At 42.3% G+C, this 20,433-nt stretch overlaps 1 protein-coding gene across 17 annotated transcripts in view; it reads right to left on the reverse strand.

Moving 5' to 3' along the window:
- Positions 1 to 20,433, reverse strand: part of NEXMIF (neurite extension and migration factor) — a 226,612-nt gene that overhangs the window by 17,244 nt on the left and 188,935 nt on the right. Inside the window, exon 7 of one of the 17 annotated variants that reach the window (XM_039487179.1) lies at positions 980 to 1,190. The exons of 14 other annotated variants lie outside the window; for them this stretch is intronic. The gene's annotated coding sequence lies outside the window, so the exon portion shown is untranslated. Of the gene's footprint in view, positions 1 to 190; positions 1,191 to 19,255; positions 19,375 to 20,433 lie in introns of all 17 variants that reach the window. 2 more of the 17 variants (XM_039487176.1, XM_039487180.1) reach the window with 2 other exon arrangements.

The following is a 20,433-nucleotide window of genomic DNA, read 5'->3' on the forward strand; positions in this document are numbered from 1 at the left end:
AGAAAAATCCTTTGATCAGTTTCCTTCAAGGAAGCACATGTTCCTTTTCCTATAAATTTAACAGAAAGCATGGCTAAAATCTACATTTACTTATTTTGCAGGGGCTGAAATCAAATCTAGGGCAGAGGAAGAAACACCCCCAAATTACAAGATTGAAATATCTGGACTATTTTCTACATTTGTCACCTACCAGGTAATCTGAAGGCCTAAAGTGCTAGCTGTGTTATGAGTTACTATACATGTGGAGCCTGATTCTGCTCCCACTAGTATTAGTTTTACACTGGTGAAACACCATTGACTTCAGCTGAAATGCTACTGAGTTACGCATGTCAGAGAGCAGAATTTGTCCACTTGCTTAATTCCTCACGAAGATGCCACAGTTTATTTTGCTTCTCCTCTACTAGACTCAGTGAGGCACTTGTTTTCCCAAGTGCAGCGCCTGAGTGTCCTTGACAGATATACACATGGAGAGGACTACTGCCCTCTCGGACTGGGAGGGTCAGCCACTTCTTTGCTCCAAGGCTCCAGTGTCCCAATAGGGGAAATGGGCAGGCTAGTGGCACGGGCAGGCATGCCAGGGTGAGGCAAAGGAAGCACCTCTTTTCCAGCCAGCTCTTGGTCCCACAGTGATTCACCAGAAACGTATGAGATTGCTTGGGATTATGTGATCTTGTCTGTGGAAACCCCAGTTCTGCTGGGAGTCCTTGGATGGTGATTGGGCAGGAGGCTGCCCAGTGTTAGAGCTGGTTCATGGGCAAAAGACCTCTGCACAGATGGCCCTGATCTCTTGTAGATCTTCGAGGATTCTCCAGGTTCACTGCTGGGCCCTGCGGCCCGTTCCACAAAGGGCAAAACCTGCTCTCTCAAATGACTGACTGGGAACAAATAATGCAATGGGATCTTTAGAGAGATTTCCCCCTCCTCCCGCCGAGGCCCCTCCAGCAGGTTTTACAATGGAAGGAGGGGTGATCTGGCTCACAGTATTTCCAGGCACAGCAGTGCTGGTCTCGGGGATGTCTTGCAAGTGCGTACAGTGGATGAAGATAAAGAAAACCAATAGCCATGTAATCTAGTGTCTGGCTGCTGATATATATGTCCACAGCTTGATGAAGATCTCCTGACTCAACTTTCCCATGTGCCAACATTATCCTCTGAAGCCAAATACACCTCCAAGCATGGAAAAATCCATCCTGTAAAATAAATATTCTACTGTGGGTATGAACTGCCTGGAAAATGGAAACTGATCTATAGCTATCAAGTCAGCTTTATAACTAGAGCTAAGACACACATACCTATATACACACAGAGGCCAATACTAGGTAGGTAGATGATGGGGTGGTGATAGCTCCATAGTTAAGGCTGCAACAGGGTTTTAGTTTAAAGCTGAATATATGGAGGGTCAGTAGCCCTCAGATGAGACCCAGCACAGCAATTCCAATATTAAAATACCTATTGAAGTGTCCACTGCTTGTGTCTGTTGTGGATGGCGAGGGTTGCAAGAGACACAGTAGCCAAAATTGAGGGAAATCTTTTTTATGGAGAGGAGGAGAAAAAAACACCACCATGGGAGATTGGATTTTCTGCAACAGAGCTGTAAATAAGTGCAAGTGTTGGAGTGAGGTTTGTATGTGCAGTTAGGTCTTAGAGAAAAGCTCCAGAGAAATTAATTACATGTCAAAGCCTCTGACAGGACTTACAAGAATTAGGATACTTTTGAATGAAAACATATACTTTAAAAAACACACCAAGTAAATGTCTCTAAGATATTTATACACTGTAAAGTAACAGACCAAGAGAGCCCAGGTTTCCCCACAGTAAAACCAGACACAGCACACTCTGTGTTCTCATTAATAACAAAGTCTTCCCTCTTCTTGGAGTGCTGTATTCATTAGGCCTTTCACAGAATAAAAAAACATGAATTGCAAAGCTCTCTCTAGCTAGGGCTCTAGGGCAGGTGCTTCTTCCACAGGCATCAAACTGTAGCAAGTGAAAAAAGAAACAAAGCAGTCCAAAATATAGATACATTTCCTTCCCAGCTATGAGGACTGGAGTCCTTCTCCTAGACTTTCCCTTCCTAAGCAAAGTCAGCATATTTTATACCTCCTGCTAGGTTAGCTGAAAGGGTAGCAAGGGCCATCTGCCAAGCAAATCAAACTTCAAACCCTTTTGCTGGATCTGGAGATGTTCCCGTGGAACATACAGGATACTGAATTCATTTCAGAGAGCATCTTGGGGCAATCAGCTACCAACCCTGAACTCCAACGTACCCTTGTACTCAAAGAACCAGTATACCCAGTCCTAGACACACAAACTGAATGACCTTATTTTCCTTGTAATTTCTAAGGCTGTCATAATCATCCTTCAACTACTTCAAGTATTCTACTTGATCCTTGATATTTATAATAAACTGATATCTTATGTGTTACTATATTTAATATTTTTATTGCCAATAGACAGGAGATCTCAGTCTGTCATTTGTTCCATTCCAGGGTACCTTAAAATGCCTAGTATAAAAGAATCCACTCCTAATAGAGGTGGAAGAAATAAAAATGGATGCCCTGGAACTGGAAGTACTTCTTCTGCTTGCTTTATTTTACCAATGGTGTTGGCTTTATTTATAACAGAGATACCCACATTTTCCCCAGCAACTTGCCAGGAACCAGAGGACCCAATAAAATCGAACAGATTGCACCCCCCTACCATCTTTAACAAGATGATCCAGACTGCAGAAAATACAGGTTGCAACATCCATTTTAGCCCAGCCATTCAGATCAGAATGAACATAGTGTACTAGGAACAGTAATCTCTGTAGCCAGCATATCTCTGTTAAAGCTTCGTCCAGCCATAGGCTGCATGGTAGAGCACCGTAAGCCACCTTTTGGCTACCTGATACACAACTTTGAATTGCAGTGATTCTGGAGCATGAAGACAACCTTATAAAGCAGGAGAGCTGTTTGTGTGTAAAGTTGCTATACTTGTGACTCATGATTTGATATAATTTTCGTTACATGATCATGTAGCATTTCTCAAATAATACAATATCCTACTTGTTCCCTATAACCTTAGGCACACAGGAAGCATCTTGCAGCAGTGTGCATGCCAGACAAACAGAATCCACAAGAATCTTGTATAGGAAATGCATACAATATTCATCAGATTATGCATACTTTCAACCCAGAGACATAGCTTCAGTTTAGATGACATAGTTGGGCCAACAGAATTTACAGGTAAGGTAGCTTCACAGTCTTATCCCCTGAACTAAATCTGAAGAAGGCTATGCAGCTGACTGAAAATTCCTTTGCAATCAGGTATGTAAGGTAAATTCATGGATGCTAACAAAATGATTAAAATCCATACTTAGAGCAGAGGTGGCCAACCTGAGCCTGAGAAAGAGCCAGAATTTACCAATGTGCATTGCCAAAGAGCCACAGTACCATGTCAGCAGCCCCCCGTCAGTTCCCGCCGCCCCCAGTGTCTCCCACCCGCCAGCAGCACCGCCGATCAGCACCTAACCTTCCATCCCTGCGCCTCCCGCCCACCACAATCAGCTGTTTTGTGATGTGCAGGAGGCTCGGGGGGAGGGAGGAGCAGCAGCAAGAGCACGGCAGACTCAGGGAAAGGGCCGGGGGCTTTGAGGGAAGGAGTGGAGTGGGGCCGGGGCTTGGGGCAGAGCAGTGAGCACCCTGTAGCACACTGGAAAGTTGGCGCCTGTACCTCCAGCACCAGAGTTGGTGCCTATGCAAGGAGCCACATATTAACCTCTGAAAAGCCGCATGTGGCTCCGGAGCCACAGGTTGGCCACCCCTGCCTTAGAGAGAAGAGAATTTATCATATCTTATAAAAACTAAGTCAATGAAGATCAGATGCCACACATTTTTATGTAATGATGCAGAAAAATGTTGCTTTATTTGAGGAAAAAGTGTGCAATTGTGTAATTAAAAACATAGAGCTTGTCTACATGAACATATAGTTCACGGCAAGCTGGGGTGTGAATCTACCTTAAACTAGCTTAAAACTGGACTAGATCAAAGCAAACTAATGAACTGTTAATGTGCATCAGCAGGATCCACATGGACAGTTAGTCCACGCCAAGCTAGTGAGAGCTAGATTCACAATGTAACTTGCTACAAAGTGTATGTCTGGGTAGCCAAGCCCTTCTAATACAGACACATGACGGAGCAGAGTTAAAGTTGTGCGTGCACTTTAACTTTAGCATTTCCTGACTTTTGCGTGCTTAACCATACAACTTTCACGATAATTAAAATTCCCTACAAAAACTGTCTTTAAAACACATGTGCAGGCACATTTGTTTAGTGGGTTCACTGCATTTGTAAAACAAGAAGAGTTCTTACAGGGCTGTTTTTCACACACTCTCTCGCTGTTCCATTATTCCATTCATGTTTAATAAAGCAGTGGGCATTTGCTTTTGAGAATTGGTTCATTTTTTAAAATTCCCTAACAGCTCTATTCACAAATTTACGTGCCTTGGCAATTCACCCAACTAGATGAAAATGTCATAATGAGATATAAAGACGTGTCACTTAATTTTCTCTTTGAAATAATTTTGATTCAGCCAGATTTTAAAGTCTGTTTTTTAAGGCAAAATACTGTGTTAGGGCAGATTGTAGCCTGTAAGATATCAGTCCAGCTCGCCATCTGTATCCAGGTAACAATGTGGAATGCAAATATTTAAGGGGGAGGGAGGAGAGAATCTGGACAGCTGCCCCAACTTCTTGGGAAGCAATGTTTAGTTAAGTCTCAGATATCACTGAAAGAAGACGTGGAGATGTCACCCTGTAGCTGAAACATTTTCTGCATGTTAAATATTCACCCCTGGGTCTCAGATGTGGAATCCAAATGCGCTGGTACTGCTCTAGCTTTAGAAAATGTGAGATTCCTTTCTGTGAATCTGAGTGCCTCCTCATCAGCCTCCTTTCATTCATAATCATAGGAATGTCACTGAATATTGGTCATATCCACTGCTGAATCCTCAAACGATAATACTACGATCTGAGAATCTCAAAAAGTGTCCCCGCGTTAATGAACTGAGCCATAAAACAACCCTGTGGAGCTGGAAAACAGTATCATCCCCATTTTACAGATGGGGAAACTGAGGCACAAAGTAGGGACGTGACTTGCCCAAGAACACACAGCAGAAGAGCAGCAGATCTGGGTGTAGGACTCAGAAGACCACTAGACCACACTGATTTCCAGATCACCTTTTCTAGTCTCACCGAATGGCTAATTTCCAGAATCACTATGTATGCTACAGTGTGTGTGAAAGCATATACATTTATATGTCCATCCTAACCATCTGCAGCCCAGCCAGTCAAAAAACATTCATCTCTTCACAGCAAGAGAACTAGTGACATCATGGCTATGTCTTCTGTGGGCAGTGCCCTTTTCTGGGGGTCTAGACTCCTTCGATTTAGGTAACAAGATGTCTGATGCACTAAACTCATTATCTTTCATGAGCCACAGGTACACAGTTTACTGTTAAGCTCTGAGCCTGAGAGAGCTCTTAGTTGTCTAAAATGCCTGCCTGGCTAGCAGAGCACCTTCCTGTTTGTGTTGGTGGTGAGTAGGCAGTTCCCAATGAGCTGGCAAACATCCTTAGCATAGTCCCCTTGTCATCATATCATCAGTACCTTGCGTGGATTCACACACACAGCTAGTTCACACTGACACTCTGCTGGTCCTATAACCATTTTCTCCCCCACTGACAGTCATTCAGCATCAATTTTTTTTTGTTTGATTAAACTTTTTCAAACTAAGAGGAAGTCAGTAAATTTCACCACTCTCCCTATATAAAGCAACAAGCAGGGCGGCGGGGGAGGGGGGAAATCATAAACAAAGGCATTTATCAGCTTTTGCTGGAGGTGTTAGTCTTTGCATATTGAGTAGCAGTGCTGTAATTGTTTCATTAGAAGGACTCTGGTTCTGCCTGCAGCACTAAACAGTGTTTAGAGTACAGAGGAAAAAATACTACAGGCAACACCACAGCAAAGATAAATTGATAAATGCGCCGTGCCCGACATTAGTTAATACATCGCAGCTTTATTCACTTAAGGCAGCCAAAGAATCATTCCTCAGTAACAATAAAAATCTGGATCCATGCACATAGTATTGGTGCAGAGCAAGAAATGATGGAATAGAAAGATGAAGCATGTACTGTATATGCCATACATCGCCGCTGCTACACTGGCAAATCATTTCCCACTTCTAAGTATTTGGCTTTACTCAAAGCAAGCTTTTGCATGTTGGCTGAAAACTAACTAATTTGTCTCTGATGAGCTTTCTCTAAGGCTGGCAAAGAAGTAATCTCAAGGAGACTTTGCATTGGGTTTATAACAATATTCTAGGTAAGTCAGCAGCACTGATGCAAACATAGGGATTGTAAATATATAAATAAATTTAAAAACAACGTGAAAGATGCTTTTAAAAATGGTTTTAATCCCCTCTTACTGCTGGATGAAGTTCTGAGCCCCAGATCACAAAGAATTCTGTAGAGATAGCATCAAACACAAACTGAAAGCAACCTAGTAAATGTTAAACTAATTGTGAATTCAAGGTTACATGCTGGTTCCCCTGGAAAAACAAAATAAGATCTTGGTTAACTCATCATCTGCAATAAAACTGAATCTGCTAGAATAGCTTGTAGATTCTGACAAGGCAGACTAAACGTTTGCGAGGAAAATGTGCCTGTGCTTCAAAGACAGAGTAATCATGACACGCAGACCAATAAGGCTGATTCTACCTGGTGACTGAGCATTAGTAATCGTCAACAAAGAGCACACTGGAGCCACAGTCAAACCACTGCTCCCCCCGCCCCCCACACTTCCCAAACTTATATTGCTCTGTATAAACAGGCATTATGGAAGAAGGAATGGGACTCCTAGATGAAGGCTCTGAATGGGAGAGTAACCAAGATAACTCCATGTGTCCAGGGACTCAGACAACTGCTACTAATATGCAGCAAACATTTTCTAACAGCAGTACACATGACACTACCTAACAGTTTTCATTTCCAACGCACCACACCAACCTTAACTAATTTATCCTCACAATAGTTTAATATGTAAATCAGGCCATTATGTAAACAGAATTTTATCACAGGAACATTTTTGTGGGACCCTTTGTTAATTAATAGGAGGTTGTCTGCATGACACTAGTTTCAAGACGAGGAAACCTTTGATGGATGGAGTAAAACATTAGGGGCCTCCATCATCCTGCACTTTTATGTTGTCACTTACAAATGTACCACCAAATGAGAATTCTCCATTCACTCAGGTAACAAGGTGTTAGGGTTTCCTTCTTACTTTACACTCTGGGGTACAGATGTGGGGACCTGCATGAAAGACCCCCAAGCTTATTTTTACCAGCTTAGGTTAAAAACTTTTCCAAGGAACATTTTTTTTTGTCCTTTGATGAGTACCAAGTGAGTTAGACAAAGATTTACGAAAAGAACCACTTGGAGTTCCTGTTTCCACAAAATATCCCCCCAAGCCCCTTCACCTCCTTTCCTGGGGAGGACTGAGAGTAACTAAGGTGAGCACAGACCAGACCCTTGGGTTTTTATTGGTTCTTTTGGTTAGGTGCCAACTAGGTTATTTGAGCTTCTTAGCCCTTTACAGATAAAGGTGGGATTTTATGCTTACCCTTAGCTATATGTTTATGACACAAGGTAACTGTGGATGTGTGTAATGTGACAGCACAAGGTGCAAGGTAGGGACGAATCAGGCCTTTAGCCTCTAGTCTCATGATGAAAACTCACCTGAGAAGTGGCTGTGTGGTGCAGCTGTACTGTGGTGCATTACTGAGTAGCTCATAGATAGAGAAATCGCCACTAATGCAAATGGCCAAATCTGGAGACAAAAAATCCAGCTTCTAAACTCTAAGTAGATGTTTTTATATGTCTCGTGCACATATTTAAGACCTAACAAAAGAATATGAGCTTCCATTGCTGTGGCCAAAAAGGTGATCATTGGATACATAAACGGGAATCTCAAGTAAGAGTAGAGAGGTTATTTTAACTCTGCACTTGGCCCTGAGGAGACCTGCTGCTGGAATACTGTGTCCAGTTCTGGTGTCCACGAATTCAGGAAGGATGTTGATAAATTGTAGGAGGGCTTAGAGAAGAGCCATGAGAAGCCCTATCAAGTCTACACTTAAAATGTAGGTCAACATAGGTATGATGCTGACAGGTGTGAAAAATTCACATCCCTGAGTGCTGTAGCTTTGCTACCTAACCCATGGGGCAGACACAGCTAGGTCACTGGAAGAATGTTTCCATCAATCTATCTACCATCACTTGGGGAAGTGGTATTCCTACAGTGAAGGGAAGAAAAGTTGATGTAGGCCTACAGAGTTACATCGGCATAGCTACAGCACCATACCTATGCTGTTATAGTCCCTGTTAGGGTAGTCATGGCCCAAGAAGCGCCCCTTTAATATCTACTGCTGCTGCTGGGAAAAGAGAGGTGTGAAAGAAACTACCTCTGGTACCATGGCAGCCGAAAGAGGACCCTACCAGCAAAAAGTCTGTGAAGAGGCAGGGATAGAAAGCTCACAACGCTGTATTTTTAATTAAGCTTTCCCACCAGGTGAGTTTTTTAAAGCTCTTTCAGAGGCAGCATTCACCCAGAATCAAGGCACTTCAAGGGATTTAACAAAATCCATACAATACCTCAATCTTTTCATACTGCCTTTTAGGCTTATCTTTTTATTCACCTATCCTCAATTAAAAGGCCTGTGAGGCAGAGGCCTTGAGGATATTATGGAGGCTGTTGGGTTATACAAAATACTGTACAAACAACTCAAGTCCTCATTCAGATTTTCAGAACTGGTTTTTTTGGATGGTAGCAGCCAATTATATGGGGCTTTCATCTATTCTGAGCTCAAATTGATTGGCAATTTTGAAGAATGTGTTGCAAATTGCTATGCTAATCATGGTAAATCAAGCCATGTAACTATATTAAAATAACATTAGCACTGAGACAGAAACTGAGAAAATCAAGGAAATGCTGAGTTAAGGTTTCTTGCTCTGGAACCTTCATCTTGCCCACTTGTGCCTCGATATTTTCTGCCATTATGTGTTGTGAGATTCTAGAAGGCTGCTCACTGATTCAGTCATTATAATGCTTACGGCACATAGAATGTTTTACATTTTTCAAAGCAGTGGGGGAATATTTTCAGAAAAGTGAGTTTTTGTGACACCCACGATTTTGCACCCACACTTGAATAGCGGGCACCGATCTTGGTACTTTTGCTTCAACCTACCTAATCACAGGCACAAATTAGAGAGTCAGGGGTGCAGATCTGTGGCCACCATATATTTAAAATGAAGATGTAAAATGCACCCATAAAAGATCTTTTACCTGGCCATAAAAGTCGATGAATACCCCACACGGTAAACTCATAGCTGAAGAGTCTGGGGAAGGAAAAGTATTTGAGGTTCCCTTCACACTGAGTTTCCTCAAATTCTTCTGTTGGGGGTATACAGGGTTGCCAACTTGCCAAAGAAGCTGGAGATCTGCCAGAAGAATATTGCAATCTGCATGGAGGCCCTGTATGTCTGCATCCCCTCTCCTGCAACTTGGCAGTGTGCTCCAAATGCTGCCAGGAAACCGCAAAGAGGTGGCCTCCTCTACAAACTCCCCTTTAAGGAGGCTTCCCCAGCCTCAGAGTGCGTTACCTTTTGCAGATTCCCAATGGTTTTTAGGGAGAGGTGTGGCTCTGCCCTGCCCTCCTACGTGCATTCCAAACCCCACAGAGAGTACACTGCAGGGCCCCATTAAGAAGTGGAATGTGCTGTGGAGATAGCTGGCCCCTGCCCTTTCTCATGGGCCAAAGGAGATCAGAGTGTCCCTTCCTCATGCAGAACTCAGGAACAAACTGGGCTCTAACTAATTCATCTCCATAAAATGCCTTTTAGAGGGATGTTATCTCCATTTTGCTGGGGAGGATACCAAGGCACAGAGTTGCCAAGAATCACAATACTTCTATGACATGGTTTGGGACAAGGCTACTCTTCTGTACCTGTTTACTGGCATCAAAGAAATACTGGCTATAATGGATCAAATCTTAGGTCAAACACTACATGTTTGCTGGTATAGCTTAATTTGGTATAATTTAAAACTAACCCAAAATTAAGGTCACTTTAATTCTGAATCAGATTGTCCACACAGGGGTTTAATGCACTCTAACTAGTCTACTTTTAATTCACACCTTTAGTTAATTTGGATTAACTGTCCTGTGTTTCCCTGTGTAGCCAAGCCCTTGTACATTACCATACAGTACTGTATACAAGTGTCACACATGTAGGGTGACCAGACATCCCAATATTATTGGGACAGTCCTGATTTTAGGGGACTTGTCCCAGGTCCCGACCTTACATTGGTCGGGATGCCCTTTGTCCCGATATTGGGGACCGTCCGGACCGCAGCCGTGGTGCCACTGCTCACCGCTTCAGGAGCACCACATGCTGCAGGGGCAGGGCTGCAGGCACCGGGAGCAGGCAGAGAGCCCTCCACCCCCGCACACCTGACCCGCAACCCTAGGAGCCAGAGGGACCAGCCTGCCGGATGCTTCCCAGGACAGGAGCCGCCCAGGTGAGCACCGCCGGGACTTCCTACCTCGCCCCCTGGCAGGTCCCTCTGGCTCTTAGGGTAGGGGGGCTCTGCGTGCTGCCGGCCCCTGCAAGCCCCGCTCTGCGGCTCCAGCAACTCCCACTGGCGCTTTTCCTGGCCAATGGGAGCCCTGGAGCTCGTGCTTGTGGTGAGTGCAGCACGTGCAGAGTCTGGAGACTCCCCTCGCTGCTCTCACCCTAGCGGCCAGAGGGCTCCCAGCAGGGCTGGTGAGTGCGGCCAGGGAAGGCGGCAGGGTGTGATGGAGTGAGTGTCTGGGAGGTGTGTGTGGGGTGCTGGGCTGTGAGGGTGTGGAGGGCGCTGGGTAGTGGGGGTGGTATGTGTGTTTTGGGGTGCTAGACAGTGGGGGCCTGTTGGGGGGTACTGGGCAGTGGGGAAGATCTGTGTGTATCAGGGCACTGGGCAGTGCGGGTCTGTGTGGGGCATTGTGTAGTTGTGGTAGTGCAGCTGTGGTGAAGGGCACTGGGAGGAAGGAAAGGAGGGAGAGGAAATCTGTGTGTACTGGGAAACTGGCGAGTGGGGTTCTGTGTGGGGTGCTGGGCAGCTGTGGTGGGGCTGTGGGCAGGAGGGCGCTGGGCAGGGTGCGTCTGCCCAGCACTGTGCATTGGTGGTGGAAGGGCTGTAGGGGGGCACTGGGCACAGTGGATCCAGGGGGCGCTGGGCAGGGGAGCTGTGTGGCGCAGCATGGGCCTACCCCTAACAAGAAGGGGCACACTGGTAGCACAGGGCCAGGCAGACCAGTGTGCCTCTGGCTCCGGTTGGGGCTGTGCACCTGTGTCTGTCTGTCTCCCCCCCCGCTCACCCAAAGTGTCCTGATATTTCACTCCTGCGACCTGATCACTCTACACACATGGTGCATCTCCAAAGAATAACTCCACTATATTGACAGGCTTTCTTCCTTTTCCTTTCAGCAAGCAGTATTTCCTCCCGATGGTGACTGGATCGTTGGGCTGAAGTGGTTCAGCAGCATTAGGTCACTGCTACTACTGTGCTATCAGAGTATATTTGCTGTTGCTCCCCATTGCGTTGATATGCTACTATTTCATTACTATGTCCCCCTTATGTATTGTGTAGCTTGGTAGGAAAATGACCTCCTTACTCTCACTCTTAAGATATGATCGGGTATGAATTTATGCTAGGATTTAAAGGGACGTTGTCAACTTGTAACTCACAAAGTATTTAAGTTTTTTCACCTCTGTTAACAATCTAACAATACTACAGAAGCGAAAGATTTTTAAGTATCTAATTTCAGTATTATTAGCTCTCTCGATTTTATTGTAAGTTTCATATTTTGTGTTGCATTTAAAGACTCCGCTCCTGGAGTCAAGCAGTTACATGAGAATCAGGTCTTTCCTTTAAAACAAAAGTACATTTCTAGTCCTTGTGGCTGCAGAGAAAAGCATGAACACATGACCCAAATGTAACCTTAAAGGCTCAAAAAAACAGAAGGCAAATAATAAGTACCCAAAATGTACTTTTAAAAAAAAATTATGATTAAATTTCATGATTTGTGAATGATCTGGCAGTTGACAATAGTATTATTTACTGTTAAACATTTAACCAGTTTATTTACTTTTTACATTTCACTCAGTTCAGTGAAACTCAGCCTGTCAGTTTCACTTTCTAGTCTCATGCCTTAGCACGCTGTCATTATGTTTGGGGATCTAAAACTGCAGGACAATGTATTTAATTCATCCTGTTTTTATTGACAGTCAAAATAAATAAAATTTTTGATAACGTTTCAAATTAGATTTTGTACATTTTCTAAAAAAAATACCATCTCCATTTTTCACAAAAGGACCAAATCCTTTTTCTCTGCTTGTGTATTTTTTCATACTACAGCTAATAAATACTAATTATCATTATTTTTTAATGGTTTACTGAAGCTTATTTAAAGCAATACATTCCTGAACATTTTAAAGTTTTTAACATTTAGAAGCTTTCTATTCAAACCAAAAATAAAATAAAATCTAGAGCAGATTAAAAATCTACCCTTTAAAAAAATTCAACTCTAAAATAGCTCAATGGATTGAAACCATTTTTGTATGATTTTTTTTTTTAAAATTGCATCTGGGCTGACAGATTGAACACTGAGTTGCAGCCCAATGAAATAGAAATGCCAACTCAATCTTAACCGTAGTGTTGCTACCAGTTGCTATAATGATCTTAATCAAAGAGTATTGTGATAAAAAAGAACTCTGGTTTGACTGCCTTTGGCACGTCCTAGTTATCACAGTGTCCAGATTTCACATTATGCATTCAGAGAAGTAAAACTCCTTCCCAGAAAACTCCATACTCAATTTTTCTTTTTAGTCAAACATAAGCGTATAGCACGTCTACTTTTCTTGAAATGTTTGTGATCACTCAAAATGTTCAGAAAAGTAAATGAATAGTAGAAACCATTGTCAATCCATGCTAAATTCCAGAGGAAATGCTTTGAACAATGACAACTTTATGTTCATTGTTTGTGCTGAAAATAAAGTTCTGTTTTATCCCCTTATACCGAAGGGGCAACTGGAGAAATGACAAAAATATGTTGAATTTTGATGTCTATCACTTAATCCCATTCCAGAACCAGAACCAATTTTGATAACAGAAAGGAGGATTTAGTGACTGATGTGCTAAAAAGTATTTTAAACATCTATTAACGTGCGTTAAACTTGCATTTTTCAAAATCTGATGACTGATGATAACGGCTAAGAGAACCAGATTTGCATGGTGAAGAATATCAAACACAAGCCTCACTAAGGCCCAGTACAGCAAAGCATTCAAGAACACATAGAGCTAAGCATGTGAATAGTCCTACTGAAGTCACTGTGACAGGTGATGCCATGGCTGAAGCAGGGTCACGTGTTCTAACAGCTTTGCACTATTCTCCTCACTCATCAATGCTCCAGTAAAATCCTTAGGGCAGTGGTCCCCAACCTTTTCCGGGTGGCGGGCGCCGGACGATGAGCCACCGAGGACCATGGCCGACGGACAAGCATCCGGCAAAATGCCGCCGAGAAGCGGCAACGGCAAGAGGCGTCGCCGCCGAAAATCAGCAGCAGTTCGGCGGTGACGCCTCTTGATGATGCCGCTTTTCCGCGGCATTTCAGCGGATGCTCGTCGGCCGGCCAGTACGCGGACACACATAGATGCCCCAGCAGGTGCCATGGCGCCCACGGGCACCGTGTTGGGGACCACTGCCTTCGGGAATCTATCTGAAAGGCAGTTGCTGGATTAGCTACTTTTCAAAATTAATAGTACCTGACACTTGAAAGTACTGTACCAGGGCCGCCCAGAGGATTCAGGGGGCCCGAGGCAAAGCAATTTTGGGGGCCCCTTCCATAAAAAAATTGCAATACTATAGAATAATATATTCTCATGGGGGCCCCTGCGGGGCCCGGGGCAAATTGCCCCACTTGCTCCCCCCACTCCCCTGGGCAGCCCTGTACTGTACAGGCTTAAAATAAAAGAGCCCCACAACATTCCTCTAAGGTATATAGGTAAATATAATTAACCCATCCTACAAACAGGGAAACTGAGTCGGAGGCTGACTTGCCTAAAGTCACACAGCAAGTCAATGTCAAAGCTGGGATTAAAATGCAAGAGAGGCCTAGTTCCCTACCCTGTACTCCCAGTTAAATACTTTCAGCCATTTAATTTCTTGCCCATCACTTCTTCACTCCCGCTTATGATTGTAATATAGTAGCAGCCAGAAACACGAAACAGGATCTGGGCCCTGTTGTACTAGTGCTGTAGGAGACCATCCCTGCTGGGCAGATTCTACAGTCTAATTTATGACAAGATGCAACAGATGCTGTAACACACAACCTGAAGAAATGTGGGAAAGAGAAGGAGGGTAACATTGATAGGAACATGTGGTTACATAGACTGGATATGTACAAAGTTAGATTGTCTTGGGTCACTTAAATACATTAGATAAAATATATAAATAAGCAAATAAAAACAAAATAAATAAATATCCATAATCTTTACCTACTATCTAACTAGATATTATCAATAGGCAATTACCTATAGCATCCTGGTAGAAGCCAGACTTGTGGGTTTAACATAATGGAGACACATAATGGAATACTGCTTGTGGAATACAAATTTTAACATAAAAAATGTTCTGAGGTTAGAGGAATATAATAAATAAATAAATAAATAAATAAAATCAAACTAGCCAACTTCCATGGAGACTTGGAGGTAACTTTTTTTGTATTACTTAAAACAGATGCATGCTATTTCAAGCTGGGAAGATGAAGAGAGAAGCCTTTGGAAAACTGAATGTGGCATGAAAAGGAAGCACCCTCTCTGCTTAAAAGAAGAAAGTTTTTGACAACTGAACATCTATAACATATAGCGCAGGTACCCTGGAAACTCAGCAAGCAGTTGGAACAGTAACTAGAAGGCTGGATTGCAAACGCATCTACTTGGGGAGTTGTTCCCAGTATATCTGCTGCATATATGTTGTGTGTGTGTGTGTGTGTGTGTGCGTGCGTGTGCGTGCGCGCGCATGCGTGCAATGCACACATTAGCTACATGACACTACATATATGCAGCAGATACTCCAACTACTTGGTGAGTTTCCAGCATATGTATGTAAGTCTAACTTACGAACACATGGGGAAAAACAGCACAACAAACCTAGATAAACAGGTCAAAGAGCAAAATGAAAATGAAGAACATCTCGAAGACATGGAAGAAACTGAAGTGCCAGTAGTTTGGGTCCATATTTTAAAGAATAACATTGTTAGCAAAGAAGCTGAAGAGATGATCTGAGGCCCATGGTCAACCTTGGACAGATAACACCACAGGTTAAAGAGAGACTTTTGTCCTCAAAGGACGTGATCAAGGCAGTTAATAATAAACTTAAGTCTGAATTTATTTATATTTTGTAAAATTGAACAGTGAGCCAGCATCTTTTCCCAGGCAGAGCCCCGGCTTGCCAAGATTCAGCACAGAAAGTACTTTTTATAGTCTAGTTGGAGATGCTGCAACTCACCATAATGGGCTCTGCACTTTTATAACCATCTCTTAATTAATGCGACATCTCTAGGCAAGTCAGCATTTCCCTCTTTAAATGATGCTATTCAACTTGTTCTCCCTCAATCACTATTTGGGTTTGCAGAAGTACTGCCAAGATCTAACACGAACTTAATAGCTGGATGGGATTTTTTTTTAAATCCTTCCATATTTTCTGATGACACCATGCTAAGCAAATGGCCACACACTAAGCCAACCCCTTGCTGCCCTTACTCAAGCGATACTACTGACCACAGCATCTCCTCCATTGGCTTTGGTGGAATTCATCACAGGACTTGGCCCAACGGATTTAAACTCCCACAATCACTACCATAGTTTACCACCTCCCTACACCCACAGACTGAGTGAGACCTATTCACTGCTGAGTAGAACATCCCATTTTATAATCTCCTGTGTAAGTGTGTGTCATGCATGCACATTTGGAGAGTTCATTGCAATTACCTGGTTCAAGTTCTGATGATATTTCTGCAGCTCTTGTGCCTTCCTTAGACAAAGATGGGAAGAAGGATTGATGAAGACACGAGACTGGGAGATCAGGGTTCTATTCCTGCTTTGTACTTCCTCTGTGATCTTAGTCAAGTCACTACCTCTGTGTACTGTAGTTTCCTACTGTGTAAAATGTGGCTAATACTAATTCCCTTCCTCATATTGAGGATTAATTGTATATCAAGAAATTTAATATAATCATATAGAAGGCACCATATTAATTCAAAATCCTGTTGGTAAACCAGATTCAGAGCTCACATGTAAATAGCTGCAATACTATTTCAAACATATCAATAATATTGTAATTTTACACTAAGGAGAACATCTTTGCTTCACACAAATATTCTTACGATTGCATCATGTATATTTATTAAGAGAAGCAAGTTGTATATGTATTAGTAGGCGTAATACGTTTAAGAAACACTCTTGAATAGATTTCAATCCAAAATTTAGGCTTAATAAATACCAGGTTTTTACAAAGTCTAATATCAAGAGAACACTTTATTTTTTATTTATTAGCTTCAATTAAAACAGTTTTTTTAATTTAAATTCCCCCCCAGTGCTTTCAACCTGAAAAATGCAGCATTGTGCTAGTACATGAGAGCCAGAAAGTAACATGGATTAGAAACTGATGAGAATCAAAAGTTGAACTGGTCTATATTCATTGTCCAAGATCAGTGAAGTGCAAAAAGTAATCAATCAGCCTCAATAGTGAAAAGAAAATTAGATTATTAAAACTGAAAGAGTTTTAAAACCTATCTAAGGGGTTCAGATTTTTAACGAGAGAGTGCCCCTTCTAATCTGATTTATTAGAGTAAGATATGGATATAGATACTAATGAAGAGGAGTTATTCGCATACAAAGAAACAAACCTTTGGAGTAACATTTCTTGGTGTCCAAAAATAAGGTGAAAAGTAAATTATGCTATTTTCCCAGGTGCCATTTAATTATGCCAAGCTGCAGTGTCAAAAACTGACACCATCCTATACGGACCGTTATTGTTCACCCTCATTTTCTCCTTTTTAACTCTTGTGTATAAATTACAAATCAAGACTCTCCTCCATGCTTCCACTAAAGGGAACTGCTTTAGTGAGGATGCATGACTCGGACTAAAGCCTAGCGGTGAACAGTTGTCACCTGTCAAACTGTATGCTACAGTTCCTCAGTTTATCCACTGACCCCAACACACGGCTGGCCTGCTATTTATCACTCCAAGCTGCAACACTATAGACAAACAAAGTGCAGACAAAGAGAGAAAAATCAAATGTTGCATCAATTTAAAGCCCCCTCCAACCTACTACAACCATCCCTGGTTCCAATAAGCCTATTGCAAATTATGGTCCAAATTCTCCTCAAGTTTACAATGGTGTAACTCTGGAGTAGCTCCACTGACACCAACGTAACTGAGAGCAGAATATGCCCCTCTCTGTTTAAAAGGTATTTTACATGTTATCATCCGGATCATTTGACTTTCTTGCATAAAGATTGCTGTAGTCTGTACAAAAAAAAAAATCAAGCAATTATGCTACTTCACTGAGAGCTTTGATTTTTGCAGTTTGGGAAAAATCCTCTGATTTATTGTTAGATTTATGAGACTAACACAGAGACTTGCAAAGGCTTGGAGGTGGAGTAGTCTAGCTTTCAGTCCTGTATGTAAAAAGCAGATTTCCTTAGAAATTCACAGCCTCACAGACATTACTATAGAGGAGCAGGAGACATTTTTGCCCTTTCCTAGCAGCTTATATATTATTCCTTTAAAAAAAAAATGTTCAGAGAAATGTGGTGCCTTTATTCCCTTGTGTTGTTTAAACCTTTTTTCACGACACCACACAATGAGCTTTCTTAGGGAAGTAGAACACTATCTTCTCCTAAGACCACAGTGAAGCAGTTACAGCTTCAGTGCGGTGAGAGGAAGGCGCGGGGGGAGAAAGGCTGAGAATGAGTGAGGGTACAATAGGGAACATGAATTACCGAGGAAAAAATGAAATCAAGTGTGAGTATAATTGCAAAGCATCAGCTTACTTCCGGCACTGGGGAAAAAAGGGAATTATATACGATTCAGGAGTATGACAAAGAATCCCTTCAACGAGTTGTCTTTTATCACAACTTCACGGGTATACAGCACAGGGAGAAATTGCATCATGTCAGTAGCAAGTTTATAAAGATAAACTGGCTCTGCAGAGAGTAGAAAGATGCTGGAAGTTACCTTGTGTTTTGTTTATCACACTGCAATAAATCCTCCAAGAACAACATAAAGAGGATATTAGAGATAAAAGGTACAGATGCACTTAAAAGGTCAGTTCCCATAACTCTGAGGCTCAAACCGAAGAGTATGGCCCACAGCATGCAATAAATCTAGAGCATTCTTAGGCAAAGGTCCAAACCTGTTTGTTCTGCTGGGTGTTTGTTCTAGAGACAATGAGGGTGCATAACCTAAGTATTACACACTCACATATGCTGAGCACAAACATCAAACAAGGACACTTCATTTAGACAGCCTAGCTCTTCATCTGGGCTCTCAACCTGAAATGTAGCCCCCAAATATCCATTTTTAAGTATGAATTTGAGCTTTCACATGCTGAAATGAAGAAAACTAGTTTAGGCTATGGATTTAAAACGGGGGTCACCATTCCAAGTATCATGAAAACCGTGGACATTTTCCTATGCAACAAAACCTGGAATTTCACAAGATAGCAGTTTACTTTCTGAATTATTACACATCTAATATGCCAACTGTGTACGACTGAGTGAGTGTGACACTGCCTTCTGGGGCTGGCCCCAGGAAAAGAACAATGACCCCCAGCTATTTCTGTCAAAGCTAGAGGCATGTGTTTTTAGAGCAGAAGGCACAGGGTTCCAATCTCAACTCTGCCAGGAACTGATCAATTTTATCAAGTCCCTACTCAGGCAAAACTCCTAGTGAAGGAAAATGGGAGTTCTGAGCAAGGACTAGGTAACTAATGAGTTAGAAAGCTCAGGGTTAGTGCTCCTGGTAATGGAATAAGAATGCAATATTTTTTCAGTGCTACCTTCAGAACTTGTTGAGTACTGTGGCGGTGGTATTTTATTTAAGGTCTTTTCCTACTTGCCTTTGTACTTTCCCCACAATGAACGGCTTCTGGTTTAAATGCAAATAGTGAAGATGTAGTCATAGGATCGGTTTTTAAATTCCAAAAGAGGAGACTTCTAAGATTATCTCAGAAGGACACTGGAAAGATGAATAGAGAGAAATTATGCAGAGAAAGAGAAAATATTCAAAGAGTAGAATTATGTATGCATAATTGCATGGCTCCCTAGGGTGCATGGACAAGCGCATGCAGTCACTTTGTGAAATAATTTCCCACAACTACTGTATCCTAATTATACTGCCCTAAGTGGAGAAAAGCTAATTTTTAAACAGTCCTGATGGGGTAACTGGGAGAGCCATGAGGAGGTTTTAACCCCTTATCTACTGCTGCAGGTCTCCAGGCAGAGAAGCAAACATAAAAGGAGTATGAAATGCAAGCATGATGATGCATCTTTATTTGTCAATTTAAAGGTGTCCTGTAACATACAAAAGAGACCCCGACCAAGTTTCAAGGGCTTCTGGTTTCTGAACTAGCTGCGACAAGGAACAGATAAAAAGAAAGGGCCTGAATCAGAACACTGGGCTTGAACTCCTCTTGGACTGTGGAGATGACTGGATTCAGACCCAAACTTTGGCTCAATCTGCTCTCAAAAGACAAGCTAACTTCTGTTTTGCTAATGTTATGTGAAGCCCTGCATGAAATGGGTTGAAAATTAATGTGATGTAGGGGGATGTACTGTCATCTCCTAAGAAGTGAAGTGGAAGGAGGGTGAAATTTCTGGTCCTATTGAAGTCAATGGCAAAACGCCCATTGACTTCAGTGGAGTCAGGATTTCATCAGGTAGATTAAAGAGGCGAAGTTACGGAGCACTGGAAGAAGAAAAGACACACCCTATAAAAGCCTCCTGCAGTATCTAATTAATATAGTATTCTTCCCCTAAGGCCTAACTCCATTCAAGTTTTTATAGCATCTTTTCATCCAAAAGGACCCCCAAACACTTCACACATTCTATACCTTTATATAGAAGAATCACTTCATCCACCACTGAAATTTAGCTACCTCTGTGTGGTACAAAGCAGCTGTTTAATGGCATATCTCAATGCTAGACAATGATTTAGGACAGTAAGGACCTATTTCAATGCCAGCTGAACTCAAGGTATTTTTCATGCTTACACATGAAGCAAGTGGTTCCAGGTACA

Source organism: Mauremys reevesii, linkage group 9 (assembly GCF_016161935.1).
Source record: "Mauremys reevesii isolate NIE-2019 linkage group 9, ASM1616193v1, whole genome shotgun sequence".
Taxonomy (NCBI): domain Eukaryota; kingdom Metazoa; phylum Chordata; order Testudines; family Geoemydidae; genus Mauremys; species Mauremys reevesii.